General features: G+C 44.5%; 1 non-coding gene across 1 annotated transcript; it reads left to right on the top strand.

The window, feature by feature from the left end:
* The first annotated feature begins 12,142 nt into the window (after nt 1–12,142).
* LOC112208254 (small nucleolar RNA SNORA64/SNORA10 family) lies at nt 12,143–12,275 on the top strand. The gene has a single exon (XR_002942671.2). It is a non-coding gene; the product is annotated as a small nucleolar RNA SNORA64/SNORA10 family (small nucleolar RNA).
* The last annotated feature ends 5,161 nt before the right edge of the window (nt 12,276–17,436 follow it).

Raw genomic sequence — 17,436 nt, 5'->3', positions numbered from 1 at the left:
CAGCCTTGGGCTTTGAAGCCAGGTCTCCACTATAAACCCCAGATCCACTGCCCTCCTGGCTCAGCTGTCTAATTCCAGTCAGCCCACATCTCTGAATTAGGATATTAATTCTGGGATAGTCCAGGTTAAAGCGCATTAGCAGGTGGTTTTTCCTTAATCATCAAGATTGTTACTTTAGCTCTCTAAATAGTTCTGCATGTGAAGTATTTATTTTCTGAAAAAATGTTCAGCAAAATGTAATACATTTTGTCTTTGAAACCTAGGCGATCTTTTTATCCTCATACACTTTTAAAATGACATTAGGGATGTCAACATGAAGAATATTTGCTCTATAACAAAATTACTTCTCATTCTAAGATGTAGTGATTTAATAATTAAAATAATATCCATAAAATATAAATACAAGGTATTCATAAATAAATTAAATTGGATTGCAGCTGTTAAGAGCCAATTATCATGTAAAATCTCTCTGATGGTCAAAATAATAAGAGAGCAGAATATTAATTTTGACATTCTCTATAGACCATGAGCATAAATTGCTAAAATGGCCTAATCGGTTATGGAATTTTACTGAGATTTGAGGTCGCCCTTAAAATATTCATTGTGTGTTAGAAATTAGTTGTCTTGATTGATTTTAGTTATAATTCCATTATATGTTTACAAGATGGAGGAAGATAGGGTGCCATAAAACAGACGTCTACTTATGAAATAATAGTAGTAATTAGGATGGTGGCTCCATGATTGAGAAGCAGAGAAACCTAGATTTGAATCCCAGTTTCACCCCTTTCTGGCTGTGTGACCTTAAGCAATTTACTTAACTTTTCAAACGTCCTCATCTTTAGAAAAGGGTTATGATAAGGAATAAATGAGATGATGTATAAAGCATATAGCCCAGAGACTGGCACTTAGCAAGCACAAAATAAATATTAGTTCTTATGATTTCTGCGCCACAATACGGGAACTTGAAATGGTTGGAAAGACAGCACTTCCCTATCTTGGTTATTATGCATCAACTTTGATCTTAAGGACCATAAAATATTCTTTAGCACCAACTTAAGAAATTATCAGGATATTCTCAGCCGTGTGGGTGTAGCAGGGGGAGTTGGGGAACCCTGATTTGCAGCATTCGACAATTCCCATGGTGTAAATAATCTTACCATGACTGATTTCAGGCTACCAAAGTGATATCCCTAAATGTGGAGTTGGGAATGGTGTGCACACTTGTGTCTCATGAGCCAACATAACTTGGCTCCCATTGGTCCTACTGGTACTTTGGAACTAAGAATGAAAATGATGTGTTGGTTCCCTTTCTGGCTTCATTGCTCCCTAGTTGCAAGACCCTTTGCAATTCACATCTTCCCTGGGCCTCAGCTTCTTTATCTGTAAAATGGAGATAGCAATACCTACCTGGTATGACTCCTTGGGCTGACGTGACAATTAAGTAAATACAGGACATGAACAACTATTGAAACTGTGAAACACAATGTAATCGAAAATAATTGGTAGTTGTTGATGCACAGACTACTACTGTAGTTGCCAAGGTGGTGTGGTCCAATTTTAAAAGTCCCAAGATATGGAATTCCTTTGTCTTTTGATCTGCTGTTCAGCTGGGCCCTGGAGCTGTTGGTTTACTTACCCTAACCTTTTTTTTTTTTTTTTTTTTTTGAGATAGAGTCTCCCTCTACTGCCCAGGCTGGAGTGCAGTGGTGCAATCTTGGCTCACTGCAACCTCCACCTCAGGGGTTCAAGTGATTCTCCTGCCTCAGCCTCCTGAGTAGCTGGGATTACAGGCGCGCACCACCATGCCCAGCTCATTTTTTGTATTTTTAGTAGAGACAGTGTGTCACCAGGCTGGCCAGGCTGGTCTCGAACTCCTGACCTCATTATCTGCCCACCTCAGCCTCCCAAAGTGCTGGGATTATAGGCGTGAGCCACCACGCCTGGGTATCCCTTTTTTTTTCTTTCTCTGTCACCATTTAACTCAATGATTATCTGCACAATTAACAATAAAACAAGTTAGGCTCTTCCAAGCCACAGGAAACAAAGACTGGCTCCTGTTACCTGAGGCTGCAGAGCTTGGGAAGCCATCCATTCAGATGTCCCACTACCCACCGGTGCACAGGAACAAAATTCTTGTCCTTCAGGGTTATTATGGTGGCCTGGTCACTTTGTTGTCCCCTCAGAAGTGGATGTCCTTAGTCCCCTGCTGATCACAAAGCTCTGTATCCATCTCTCAGTTTCTGTCTCCTCTTGACTGCTCTCTGCTGTGACCACCTCTACTTCAACTACATTGAAAGACACTCAGTGCAGTGGTAGGAGCCTGAGTCACAGTGCCTGGGTTCAGATCCAGCACCATTGGGTTCTTGCTTTGGGATGGGCGTCTAATCTTCCTGTGCCTCAGCCTCTGTATCTGCAAAATGGGGACAACAGCACCTACCTCACAGGGTTGTTATGAGATTAAAGAGAGTTGAGACGTGAGATGTTAAGAACCGTGTTTGGCACATGGCAGCAATAGTTGCTGGCAGCTGCCCTCTGCTTCCATGGCTGTCTCTCTGTGGTCCCCCATCGAGTCCAGGTTCTGAAGAGGTCCATTTGACACTGTTCAATGGAGTGTTTCCCTCCTGGAGGGACGGTTCTTGTAGATTCTGGCTTCCCTTATGTATGCATAAATGTGGCTGCCTTTGATGACATAGTAAGGTCCCAAGGCACCGACCATGGCACATCACAGGGAGGAGCCACCAGAGCCCATATTAATCCAGGAGGAATGTGGTCATCTCTCAGCTTCTCTCCTTTCCAGCAAGCAGTCCTTTCTGAACATCTGCAAGGAGGCAACATCAAACCACAAGCACTTCCAGGAAGACACAGTCCATGGCAGGGTACAGGAAGGCTCTGGGGATGATGATAATCAGAGCAACATACAAGAACATTGTAGTTACTCTTTCATTAGCGGACATTTTAGAGGCTTGCCCTTCACTGTCCTTGGTTGGAAAATCCATTCCTTAAAGGGTGTGGTGACAGCCAATCTTTTCCCACCCCAGTGCCCCTGAGTGGCCCCCTCCCATTGGGAACAGCCTGTGAGGATATCAGCGTGTCTCAGGCTGGGGCATAATCATCTCCAAGGGGCATGATCCTCTTGATAAGAAACAGCCAGCTTCTTCATTTTCCTCAGAAGGAAAGCATTTAAGAGTGTGTTTCCAAGGTTCAGCTGCTCATCTAATAACAATAATAATTACCTTAATGTTCTTCAATAGGGGATTAGTTAAACAAATTATGGTACATCCATGGTACAGGATGCAGCCATTAAATGAAGTAGAACGATACGCCGTATTTCATTAATCCTTATACCACTCTATATCTGTACCACGTGGGTGGCTTTGAAGTCAAAGGGCAGAGCCCAGTTGCATCCTGAATTAAAATCATCCCCCTGGATGGGAGCCAAAATTCCATTTCCATGCTGGCTGCCTGAAACGGGAGACAGATGACCCGGCATGAACAAGTTTCCTGGAACATCACTGGGAAGCCAAAAGGACATTGTAGAGATGAGGCTGAGGCTAGAATGACAATTTCTGGGAGACGGCAAGGTTCAGAACTGGATGTTCCAAGTGGAGGATGAGTATGAGTCACCAAATTGAGAAAGTCTCTAACACTCCCTTGCAGTAGCAGAGTCAGATGGTCAGGCTGGTTCAAGGACGGCAACCTGCCTGCCTACCGGCTGCTGCCTTGAGGACTCAGCTGCTCCTATGGGACTGAACACCTGGGAAGCGTCAAAACAGACTGCTTTCCGCTGGAAATTAGAAGGACTAGCAGCGAGTCCTGTGCTAGGGAACAGAGAAAATGTTTGGGAAAGGGTTAGAACATGCCCCAGAAATAACACAAGGCTGAACAGGCTCCAGAGCAGAGATGCTGCTGCCCACATGAGCATCTACAAGGTCCCACCCAAAGGGGAGCTGGCAGTCCCAGAGCCACGTCGGAGAGCATTTCTGGGCAGGTCTCCTTCACCACTCTCAAAGGAGCATATGGCAGCGTAGATAGCAATTGGGGCTGATATGCTGAATTCATAACCTTACAGCAGGGACTTGGGGAACATTGATATCTCCTGTAACTATTGCAGGGTGCTTTCTGCCTGGGACCTACGAGCAAGGCTTGGAGGTCCACACATGCCCTCACTGAGTTCCTGCTGCAATGGATTCTTAGCCAGTTCATGCTGCTATAACAAAATACCATAAACTGGATGGCTTACAAATAGCAGGAATTTATTTCTCACAATTCTGAAGGCTGGGAAGCCTGAGATCAGGGTGCCAGCATGGTCAGATTCTGGCGAGAGCTTCTTCTGGGTTGCAGATGGTGTTCTCACTGTGTCCTCACATGGCAGAAGGGGTGAAAGAGCTCCCCTGGGTCTCTTTTTTTAAGGGCATCAATCTCATTCATGAAGGCTCATGACCTAATCACCTCCCAATGGCCCCACCTCCTAATACCATCATCTGGGGTGTTAGGATTTCAACAAATACATTTGTAGGTAGACACTAACATTCAGACCATAGCAAATGGTACGCAGCAGAGACGAATAAACCAAGGTATCGGCTCCCATTGTTCTGCTCAGTCACCATCTACCATGAGTACCAGGGAACTGAGGAAGAAAGAGAAGCAACTCTAGCAGCCAGAAAGAAGCAGGATGACAAATGGAGCTCCGATCTGAAGGGTCCAGGCAAGCCTCCATTGAAACCAAGGCAGGTCCCTGATACTCCAGGTCTTAGTGGGTGTAGACAAGCAGGGTCCCAGGCCCAGGACTGTCAAGCATTGGACAGGAGTCTATAATTTGCTTTCCATCTAGCAGAATAGTCAAAAAATGAGAAAACTGTGCTCCAGTCATTCACTCAAGAGGTTGGAAATGGCTTTGTATTAGTTGTCTATTTGCTGCCTAACAAATTGCCTCAACACTTAGTAGCTTAAAACAATAATAATTTAACTCTCACAGTTTCCATGGCTCATAAATTCAGACAGGGCACATCACAGTGAGGATGGCTTGTCCTTGCTCCACTATGTCTGGGGCCATGGCTGGAAGAAGCAAAGGCTGGGGCTGGCATTATCTGAAGACTCATTCACTCACACGCCTGACTGTTGATGCTGACTATGGGCTGAAGGCCCAGCAGGGGCAGTTGGCCAGACACCAACATCAGCCTCTCCACGCAGCCTGGGCTTCTGCAGAGTATGGTGGCTGTCCAAGGGCCAGGCTCCTGAGAGAGAGCCAGGCAGAAACTTTATGCTTTTTATAACCTTGGGAGTCACAGAGTATCATTTCTGCCCCATTATGTTTGTTATAATACATAACACTAAGTCCTACCCATATTTAAGAGACAAAGAAATAGCTTCCATCTTTAGCGGGAGAAGGGTTAAAGAATTTGTGGACCTATTTTAAAACCACCATAGGCCTCATAGTTACATGGATTTTGACAAATAGGGACGTTTAAGGGTGACAAATAAGGGCATTTAAGGTTGCTCTCATATTCCTTTTTCCTTGCAAAACTAAGATGCTGAAATTTGAAGAAGATACAGATCGAAAGACCTTAAGACTTTAGCTTTTATGATGCCATGCCACCTCCAGCCTAGGCACATAAGAAGGAGGTAAGAGGACTCATTCAGGCTCCCGCCAGCAGTTCCCAAAGAGCTCCCTCCCAGAGAGGAATTAATTATGCTCTGATGATTATGATGTAGGGAAGGGAGGCTTTCCCCTGTAAATATAATAGGAGGCATCATTAGACATTTGGGAAGGTCCATAGAAAAGTCAACAGGGGGAAAGCGGGACTGGACAAAACCTACTAGCATGTAAGCAGGAATCTCTCTACTGTCATAGGTTTTACCCTAGTCTCTGTACACACTAGCTATCTAAATTACACATGCCCTAACATAACTACTCACCCTGCATGAGCATTAGTTTCCTCATCCTGTAAACGTGAATGATAATAGCAGCCGTGGCATAGGGTTTGCACAGGAGTTAAGTGAGATCATTCATGTACTGTGCAGTGCTGACACTTCGTGCATTATCTTCAAGGTGGTTGTTGCTATCTATCCTGTTACCAGCTGTCCCCCAACTCCACCGCCTCTAAAGAAGATGCGAGCCCTGCCTGTTCAGTTGTCTTCCTCTTTCTGAAGCTTGGAGAGATCCAGCCTTGCTAGGGGAGTTTCTGGAGCTTTTCCTATGGGGGAGGAGAGAATGAGCAAGAGAAAGAAAGGAGGAAGCAGGACCCACACTGAGAGAGAAGTTTTTTAGGGAATTTTGAAGGAGGAAACGCAGGTCAGCTCAGGTGTGGAGCCAAGTGGAGTCAGGTGTGAGCCAAGAGAAAGGATTTTCTTTCTTTCTTTCTTTCTTTTTTTAAACGGAGTCTTGTTCTGTTGCCCAGACTGGAGTGCAGCGGCGTGATCTCGGCTCACTGCAGCCTCCACCTCCCAGGTTCAAATGATTCCCCTGACTCAGCCTTCTGAGCAGCTGGGATTGCAGGCGCATCACCATGCCCAGCTAATTTTTTGTATTTTTATTAGCGATTCTCCTGCCTCAGCCTCCCGAGTAGCTGGGATTATTGGCGTGTGCCCCCACGCCTGGCTAATTTTTTTGTATTATTAGTAGTGATGGGATTTCACCATGTTGGCCAAGCTGGTCTTGAACTTCTGACTTCAAGTGATCCACCCATCTTAGCCTCCCAAAGTGCTGGGATTACAGGCATGAGCCACCGCGCCCAGCCACCAGAGAGGATTTTCTAAGACAAATCCTTTATGTGGTTCAAAAACTACAATGACCAACTTGAGTTTCTCTAGATTAACTTTTGGTTGTAGTGGATGTTTCTGGTCAGGACATTGCTCAGAGTCTGGGCCTTGTGCAGATAACTTTATAAGCATTACATATTTTTAACTAAAATGAAGGCTCCAAACTGTTGGTATAGCATGCTTCCATTTGTGTTAGGTTTTTACATAGAAAATTTCTAGAAGAAATAAAAGTAACCATTAAGAGTAGCTTTCTCTGAGCTACAAGAGATACTAATTTTTCATTTTATACCATTTGTTTTACCAATTTTTTTTCCAACCTGAGCACATGTAACTTTCTCTATTTAATGTAAATTAGTGTTTTTAAAGAAATGGCCATTTATTAAATCCCCATTAAATATCCGTCAGGGATTTTATTTTATTTTATTATTATTATTATTATTTTGAGACAGTTTCGCTCCTGTTGCCCAGGCTGGAGTGCAATGGCACAATCTCAGCTCACCGCAACCTCTGCCTCCCAGGTTCAAGTGATTCTGCTGCCTCAGCCTCCCAAGTAGCTGGGATTACAGCCATGCGCCACCATGCTTGGCTAATTTTTTTGTGTTTTTAGTGGAGACAGGGTTTCTCTATGTTGGTCAGGCTGGTCTCAAACTCCTGACCTCAGGTGATCCGCCTGCCTCAGACTCCCAAAGTGCTGGGATTACAGGCATGAGCCACCGCGCCCAGCCACCAGAGAAAGGATTTTCTAAGACAAATCCTTTATGTGGTTCAAAAAATACAATGACCAACTTGAGTTTCTCTAGATTAACTTTTGGTTGCTGTGGATGTTTCTGGTCAGGACACTGCTCAGAGTCTGGGCCTTGTGCAGATAATTTTATAAGCATTACATATTTTTATCTAAAATGAAGGCTCCAAACTGTTGGTATAGCATGCTTCCATTTGTGTTAGGTTTTTGCATATAAATTTTCTAGAACAAATAAAAGTCACCATTAAGAGTAGTTTTCTCACCGGGTGCAGTGGCTCACGCCTGTAATCCCAGCACTTTGGGAGGCCAAGGCGGGTGGATCACAAGGTCAGGAGATCGAGACCATCCTGGCTAACACAGTGAAACCCCGTCTCTACTAAAATACAAAAAAAAAAATTAGCTGGGCGTAGTTGCTACTCAGGAGGCTGAGGCAGGAGAATGGCGTTAACCTGGGAGGCAGAGCTTGCAGTGAGCCGAGATCACGCCACTGCACTCCAGCCTGGGCAACAGAGGGAGACTCTGTCTCAAAAAAAAAAAAAAAAAAGTAGTTTTCTCTGAGCTACAAGAGATACTAATTTTTCGTTTTATTTTTATTTATTTATTTATTTTTTGAGACAGAGTCTCCCTCTGTCACCCAGGCTGGAGTGCAGTGGCGTGATCTCCGCTTGCTGCAACCCCCGACTCCTGGGTTCACGCCATTCTCCTGCCTCAGCCTCCCAGTAGCTGGGACTACAGGCGCCCACCACCACGCCTGGCTAAGTTTTTGTATTCTTAGTAGAGACGGGGTTTCACCGTGTTAGCGAGGATGGTCTCGATCTCCTGACCTCATGACCAGCCCGCCTTGGCCTCCCAAAGTGCTGGGATTACAGGTGTGAGCCACCGCGCCCAGCCTAATTTTTCATTGTATACCGTTTGTTTTACTAATTTTTTTTCCAACCTGAGCACACATAACTTTCTCTATTTAATGTAAATTAGTGTTGTAAAGAAATAGCCATTTATTAAATCCCCATTAAATATCTGATATCTGTTAGGGATTTTATATGCATTGTATGTGATCCACACAACAACTTTGCAAGATTGATTTTATCTCCTATTTTATAGATGAGCAAACCTAGGCTTGAAAGATGAAGTGAATGTATTGGTCAGGATTCTCCAGAGAAACAAAATCAACAGGAAAGAGAAAGATTTATTTTAAGGAATTGGCTCACGTGATTGTGGGTGCTGGTAAGTCCCGAATTCATAGGGCACGCCAGCAGCCTGGAAATTCGGATAAGAACTGATGTTACCGTCTAGAGTGTGAATTCAGCAGGGCAGCAGGCTGGAAACTCAGGCAGGGTTTCTGTGTTGCAGTCTTGAAGGAAATGCCTTCTTCTTCTGGAAACCTCAGTCTTTGCTTTACTTAAGGCCTTCAAATAATTGGATGACGCTCAACACATGATGGAGGGTAATCTGCTTGACTCAGCCTCTACTGGTTGTGTTAGCCACATCTAGGAAATACCTTCATAGCAACATCTACACTGTTGACTCAACATCGGGCACTGCAGCCTTGCCCGTCTAACACATAAATTAACCATCACAGTGAATTGGCCAAAATTTCACAGCTAATAAATTGTTAGTCTGGATTGGAACCCACAGTCCCACAGTCTGGAGCCAAAGGCTAGAAGTGGATGAGCAGACTACAGGCATAGGGGATACACAAATGGCTGGCTGTCTCGGGCGGGCGGAGTAAAGAAGAGGGTAAGGCATAACCCTTGCAAGACACTCCCGGATCAGATGGCAGCTCTCCTGCGCTTCTCCACTGAGCTCTGATGCCAACTAACCGGGAGACACTGGAAGTCACTCTTCTCTCCACCTGTGCTGTTGGTTTTTTCCCTCCTCTGAAGGGAGAGATTAAAGTAAATAGTCTTTAAGGGCCCTTTAAGCCATACATGTTAAGATTCAATGCCGCTGAGAGGAAACACAAATTAATACCACAATAATGTACCACTATATGCCCATCAGAAAGGTTACAGAGACTGAAAATGCCAAGTATGTGTATAACTCAATAAGAAAAGGCAAAAGTTACATATATATATATATATATAATTGCACAAAAGAAGCTACACTATTTTTTTTTTTAATAAACGCAAAGAGGTGGTTCTCATAAAAGTCAAGATACCACTGTCTTTAGTGAGGAAGGAATGAGTTATAATCAGGAAAAAGCCTGATAGGGCTCCTTGAGTCCAGATGGTGTTCTGCAGGTTTCTTGACCTGGAGGTGGTTGCACAGATGATCACGTACAGTAATCCATTAAGCTCTTCACAACATTTAGGTTTTATATACAGTCATGCAGTGCATATGGACGTTTTGGTCAGTGATGGATCACATATACAATGGTAGTCCTATAAGATTATAACACTGTATTTTTACTGTACCTTTTCTATGTTTATATATGTTTAAATACATAAATTCTTACCATTGTGTTACACTTGCCTACATATTCAATATGGGAACATTCCGTCCAGGCTTGTAGACTCAGAGCAATAAGCTCTACCATGCAGCCTAGGCGTGTAGTAGGCTACAACATCTGGGTTTGTGTAAGTACACCCTGATGTTTGCACAACGATGAAATTGCCCAAGGACACATTTCTCAGACTCTATTCCCATGGTTAAGTGATGCAATACTGTACTTTTATGTATAGATGGTATATTTTACAATAAAAATTTCTAAAAATAAATAAGAAACTTCGAAGTTGCTGCTTTCTTGATGCCCTGGAAGATAGGAGGCTCTGGGAAGAACCCCAGGCAGACAGCTTCAGCTCAGAGGCCTGACTCCCGGGCCAGGGTTCTGGCCACTGGCTCTGCTACCTTTCCGTACGAGGAAGGGACTTTGAAAAATTTTCTCTCCCTGTTCCACTCCTTTCAGGGCTCTTAATCAAGAGGAGGCACATCTTATTATAGAAGGCGCCTTCCATTTCACTCCAGACACAGCCTTCTCTTCCCTTGTCTGATGTGTTGATTAGATTTCAGGCAGGATTACCGGGGTTGATGCCATTAAGTAAAAAGTCATCTCCTTTGGAAACAGCCCAGAAAGTCTGGATTCCATTTTTAAAAGCCTCAGATCCCATTAAAGATGAAACATTGAGAACCAAGTGGATTTAGATTGGGTGGGAGAAATCAGAACTCCAAGTGCCGGCAGGCTCATGTGAACACCTGGGTGGGGAAGGGGGAAGAGGGATGGCGGTAAAATGGGGACAAGGAGTGTACTTTGGCAGTAAGATCAGCAAATTCTCAGCAACTCTCTTCCTCAAGAGCAAGTGATCAATAAATCAAATACTGCCCATCTGCTAGGCAGTCACTGAATAAATTACGGTATGCTCACACCATGATATATTGTGCGTCCATTAAAAGTACAAATTAGAGTTACATCAATGGACTTGGGTGGATTTCCACCAGGTATTATTGATTGAGAAAAGCAAGATATTTCAGCCTTTAAAGCATCTGTAACATGCTCCTATTGTATAAAACAATGACAAACAACCCTCCTCTTATGTACATGAATACTTCTGTACATGTATATGTGTCCATATGAGTCTGCATGTACGGAGCAAAATATGGAAAGAAACATACCAGGTTGTTAACATCAACTACCCAGCAAGATTTTGGGTGGCAGTGGGTGCTGAAGAGGATGGAGGAGAGATGAAAGGTGGAACCAAACAAAAGAAAACCATGAAAAACAGCCAGCAGGAATGATAGGATCACATGTATGTGTTTATGTAAAAACGAATAAGGGGTGGGGAATTTAACTATGTATTGCACCTCTACTTTCTCTAGCCCTATCTCAGGCATTGTAAAGAACAGAGGACAGCTCTGTTGGCCGGAAGCTTACACTCCCTTTGGGAAAACAAGGCAAACCCATGCAGCACTCAGTGAGCAAGCCAACATAATTCAACATTCGAATTCCCTATCTCCTGAGTTCCTATCACTCTATTATATTGTTTATTTAACAAGCATTTCTTCAGGCCACACTAGGCACCAGGTGTGATCATTGTCCCTGAGGAGTTAAAAAAGCAATATAATTAGAGATGGATATCTAGTGCTAAGTAAATATTATCAAATGGGGTTAAAATAGCCGTAATTTGGACAGAGAGAGGTGCTGTATGATATTTTGTCTTTATAGCCTTTGTAGTCCATCACATCAGTATCTAGGGCTGGAGAAAGACCTTATCACCCATCTAGTGTAACTTCTATATATTAATTATGAGGAAACTGAGGCCCTGGGGGAGCAAATGAGAGTAGTCCCTTCCAGTGATTAGCAGAGCTGAGCTATAGCCCACAGCTCAAGAACTAGGCTTGTTTCTGTCCACCACACAATAGTGTCTTCAAGCAAAACTAAGAACAAATAATGTCTGACAGTGAAGGATTTGATGTTTTAATGATCTTTCATCTGAAGCAGCAAATATAATAGGGAAAATATGGTGCTATAGGTTCAATTGTCTCCCCCCAAAAGATGTATTCAGGTCTTACCCTCTGGAACCTATGTATGTGAGCATATTTGAAAATAGAGCCTTTGTGGTATCGATGACTGCTACACCTCAGCCCGGGGCTGCACTGCCACCCTGGGCAACTTCAGTAGGTGGTCCACGCATGGGGCATAGCCATGGTCTCTCAGCTCTGCTTAACCACACGGGTCCAGTGTGTGCTTGGCGTGTTTTCAGGGAGGCAGAGAAAGGCTCTCCTAATGCACGACAGACCCGCCCAGAATGGCCTCTCTGTTCCTAGGAGTGTGACAATTTTTGGGTAAAAAAAAAAAAAAGAAAATAGAGCCTTTGCCTATGTAATGAAGTCAAGATGAGGTCATACTGGATTGGGGTGTTTCCTAAATCCAGTATGACTGGTGTCCTTATAAGAAGAGAGAAATGTGGACACAGAGATACAGACACACAGGGGAGAAGGCCACACCAAGATGGAGGCAGAGATGGAATGCTGTATCTGTCTGTAAGCCAAGGAGCTCCAAGGCCTGCCAGCAACCACCAGAAGCTAAAATAGGCAAGGACGGATCCTTCTCTAGAGCCTTTGGAAGAACATGACCCTGTAGACACCTTGATTTTAGACTTCTAGCCTCTAGAACTGTAAGATAATATATTTCTACTGTTTTAAGCCATGCTAATATACATGGCTTGGAGTTTGTTAGATCTAGGTAAAATCTTGTTTTTGTTATTTACAAGACGGATGATCTTGGACAAACCAACAAACTTCTTTGATCCTTGGCTTCATTACTGTAAAACAGGGATAATAGCAGCACCTCGGTTGCTGTGAGGATAAAACAAGGTAACTCATGGACAGCACCCAGCTCCTAACCACTCTACTGAACTCTGGGAAAGGAAATGGACCAGGCTGGGCTCAGGGAAGGTAGCAGCCTCTGAGTCCCTCTTCCCCTGAACCTCATGATGCCATGTGGAGCAAGTCTGGCCAATTCATCTTTTTGGCTGGAATTAACCTACAGTAATGGCTTGCATGCTGTAGAATAGCTATGCTGTTGGCTGAAGCCTATCCCTCCCTGACATTAGTAACAACTTAATGGTCTAGAGAGTGATGCTGAGGCAGGAGAATGGGGTCTGGAGGGAGGGAACATAAAGCCAATTCACACTGACTTCCTAGAACTAAATCAAATAGAAACACTTCAGCTATGACAGGAAATACCCTCTCCATTTACATAGGGCGTACACCAACTAAATGACTTTGTAACTTTACTACATTCTCCTCATTTACATAGAGTGTACACCAGTGAAAACCTCTAGAGGGTATTTAAATGCCCCAAAATTCTGTAACGGGGCTCTTGGGCCCTTATGCTCAGACCCACTTCCACCCTGTGGAATGAACTTTTGTTTTCAATAAATCTCTGCTTTTGTTGCTTCATTCTTTCTTTGCTTTGTGTGTTTTGTCCAATTATTTGTTTGAGACGCCAAGACCCTGGACACCCTTCATCATTATCAATGCTACAGAAAACTGAGATGACACTGATAAGAGAGGGCATTGGTTTGAGCAAAAGACCCAGGTTCTATTCCTGGCTTGAAGACTTACTCTGTTGACCTTGGAATTTGCATCCCAGTAGGAATAACAACACCTTCAGCCTCATAAAGCATTAGTAAAAATGAATGTGTTCTTAAAAGTCCTTTGAACAATGGAGCAGAGCTACCAAAAGACAAACTGAGTCAGCTATAGATACAGATGTAAATTTAGGTTTAGCTTCTAGAGTAAGGGAAAGACAAAATTCCTTTTTGCCTGCATATATCCATTAAACTCCTTTTGAACAATTGCTAGGATCTGAGGACACAAAAATGAGTAAGATGCAGTCCCCTGTCCTCAAGTCCTCGCAATCTGGTGAGGAAGACAGTGCAAGAACCAGGAGAACAGTCAGAAGCCATGATCCCGACTTGAGAAAGGTCTGGAGGTTTCTGGAGCTTGAATGGAAGGAAGGATGGTCAAAGAAAGCCTTTCAGAGGAGGAAACCCTGTGTCATTTTTTCTATTGCCAATTTTAAAAAGTGATTCTGGTCTCAAGATCTCAGAAAAAGCTATCATAAGTCATGGAATCATCTACTATTTATTTTACAATGTATGAAAAATCCTTGATCTCCCTCTTTGCCTCATACCTTCTAAGAATGAGGTACCTTAAAAACACATCCACACAAAAACCTACATATGGATGCTTTTAGCAGCTTTATTCATAATGCCAAAACCTGGAAGCAACCAAGATGTCCTTCAGGAGGTGAATGGATAGGTAAACGGTGATACATTCAGACAATGGAATATTATTCATATAAGATACAATAAATCTTTCTGAGTTTGTCTTCAAAGGGTTTAGCCTATTAACTTCCTTATCCTTTGTTCTCAAACTCAACTTTCTTTTTCTTCCTTGCCCCTAGTTACTGTAAACAGCCTACGCCCTTCCCGTCAGCTCTAATCAATAACTCACGTCTGTTCCCTTGGTTACCTGTACCCATTGTTCCCCCAAAAACTGCACGTCTCACACACTCCACCTCTGTACCTCACGTTCCGCCTCCCCTTTTATATTTAGAAAAATATATACAAGTAGCCAATGGGGTCAGCTCAGATTGTGCGGTCCGACCCCAGCCCATGGGGGGGTGACACAGAGATAGGGACTGCATTAAGGATAAAACCCCCCTGGTCTCCTTTGTTCTCTATGCTCTTGCCATCTTGATCAATGCAAGTGGCACCCGTCTGCAGAAGTAAATTGCCTTGTTGAGAAAATTAAACTTTTGCCTGAGTGCTGGTTTTACTTCGCGGCACCAAGCATTTATTCCTGAAGCGTTTTATATCCAACATTCAGCACTAAAAAGACACGAACAGCCGAGCGGGGTGGCTCACACCTATAATCCCAGCACTTTGGGAGGCATAGGCAGGGGTATTACCTGAGGTCAGGAGTTCCAGATCAGCCTGGTCAACATGGCGAAACCTTTTCTCTACTAAAAATACAAAAAAATTAGCCAGGCGTGGTGGTACGTGCCTGTAATCCCAGCTACCCAAGAGGCTGAGGCAACAGAATTTCTTGAACCTTGCAGTGTTGTAGGAGTTATTACGAAATTATCTGGCCGGGCGCGGTGGCTCATGCCTGTAATCCCAGCACTTTGGGAGGCCGAGACAGGCGGATCACGAGGTCAGAAGATCGAGACCATCCTGGCTAACACGGTGAAACCCCGTCTCTACTAAAAATACAAAAAATTAGCCGGTAGTCCCAGCTACTCAGAAGGCTGAGGCAGGAGAATGGCGTGAACCCGGGAGGCGGAGCTTGCAGTGAGCCGAGATCGCGTGCCACTGTACTCCAGCCTGGGTGATAGAGCGAGATTCCGTCTCAAAAAAAAAAAGAAAGAAATGATTTGAGACAGATAGAGAGGAAAAGGGGTCCTTGGGAAGTCCCAGCTCTTAGAGCTGGGCTGGCAACTTTTGATATGCAAATATAGGCCATTAGAAACTGGGCCTACCCAAACATGGCGGTTACTGCTGCCTTCTTGCCCTTGCCCCACATGTTCCTGGCAACGTCCGCCACATATCCCCACATGCGTAGAACGTCACGGCGCCCTGCATTTGCATATTAAAAGGCTAGGATGGGAGGGCCAGCTTTTTCCCTGCTACGTGAATAAAACATGCCTGGTCAAACCAATCCGCTAAGCCCTGTGCAAATCAGATCGCCTCCTCCGGCCTCTGCATGTATACCTGGCTGGCGTCCACCACACTTGGGGCCCTCCTCTTTCGGCTTTGGAGCCCGCCTCCCTCTGTCTCTGTAAGGGGGAGCCTCTAAGTTCTGCCTTCTTTCTTGCCTATTAAACTCTCCGCTCCTTAAAACCACTCCACGTGTGTCGTGTTGTTTTACCTAATTCAAGATAAGACAAGAGCCCTGGTGTCCCTCCACTCATGGGAGCCATATCAGCAGTGAGCCGAGATCAGCCACTGCACTACCGCCTTGGTGACAGAGCGGGACTCCGTCTCAAGGAAAAAAATAAAAGATACTAGCTATCAAGCCATGACAAGACATGGAGGCACCTTAAGTGGGGATATTAACCAAGTGAAAGAAGCCAATCTGGAAAGTCCACCGCGCCCTGCCTGCCTTCCTCCTTTCTGGTCATCAAACTGTTTCCTTCTAACAGTGCCCAGTGAGTAGGATTCTATTGAGTGCCAGGTGTAGGAGGAGAGATGCCAGCAGGAAAAAGGAGAAGCAATGCTGGCTGCTTCATGGTACCTGTTAGCTTGAAAACACAAAGATGCTCTCCCTGTGTCTTGTTTGACAAGCGATCGGCGGGAGGCACGCTTGTTGGCATGAACAGGAACCACTGCCTGCTTTCCTTGACATGGAAGAGCATGAACTTCTTTGAGCAGATCTGTGTGGCAATGTCACCCTGAAATGAAAGTGCCCGGAGGGTCACAGGACACCCTGCTGAGGACAGAAGAGCCAGTAATCCCAGGGCTATGGAATTGAACAGCAGAGCAGCCCAGCGATAATGGAGGGGAAATGTCACAGAGGCCCTGAAAAGAACCCTGTGCCTTTGAGGTGGTAAAGCCAGGGGGAGGGGCAACTGTGGCAGGGGCTGGGGCGGAGAGGGTGCCTCCTCACTTCTCTCTGCCCCTTATCTTTCCCACCTCCTTGTTATCTTATGAGGAGCTGTGCTAAGCCTTTCATGTGCCTGTTTTAGTTTTGGACTGACAGCCTGAAGATAACCTCACTTCTTTTATGAGCAGTGGGACCCTGAGTTATCACTTAGACCCTCTGAGGCTCCATTCCTACCTGAGAAGTGGGGACGTTAGTTCCTGCCCTAGTCACTGAGAGTGTGGGCAGCAGTGGCAACCCAGGCTTAGAGGAGGGTGGACCAGGCAAGGTCCCTGATGCCTCTACCCACCCAGACCTGCTTGGGCTAGTGAATAGAGATATGATGCCTCTCATGCAGGTTTTAGGGGAGAATTTACTTCATTAAAAGCTACCGTTCGAATGCCTCCTCGGTGCCAACCACACTCACTATATCATTTCATATACAATGCCCAGCTCGTATAACTACCTATGAGAGGTTAAATGGTTCCCATTTTGCAAATGAGGAAACTGAGGAGCAGAGAGTTTTGATGCTCAAGGTCACAGAGCCAGGCCTGTGGGTGCACTACACTGTCTGCAGTGTAGCAGGCTCTCAACAGCCATTGGTTCTCTCCCTGCCCCTTCATTCGCAGGACTGATGTAAGAATAGGCAAACTGCGGAGACAGTGAAAAGATCAGTGGTTGCCCGGGAGGGATTTATAGGCAGAGCAGAGAATTTTTAGGCCATGAAGCTATTCTGTATGATGCCATCATGGTAGATACATGTCACTATATATTTGTCAAATGACAAGGCATTTGTAAACAATAGATGAAAATAGTACTTTATAAATATAGGCAGCTTTTTTTAATATATA

Source organism: Pan troglodytes, chromosome 12, assembly GCF_028858775.2.
Source record: "Pan troglodytes isolate AG18354 chromosome 12, NHGRI_mPanTro3-v2.0_pri, whole genome shotgun sequence".
NCBI classification, from domain to species: Eukaryota; Metazoa; Chordata; class Mammalia; order Primates; family Hominidae; genus Pan; species Pan troglodytes.
Note: the sequence above shows the minus strand (reverse complement) of the source record. Positions and strands in the feature narration are given on the sequence as shown.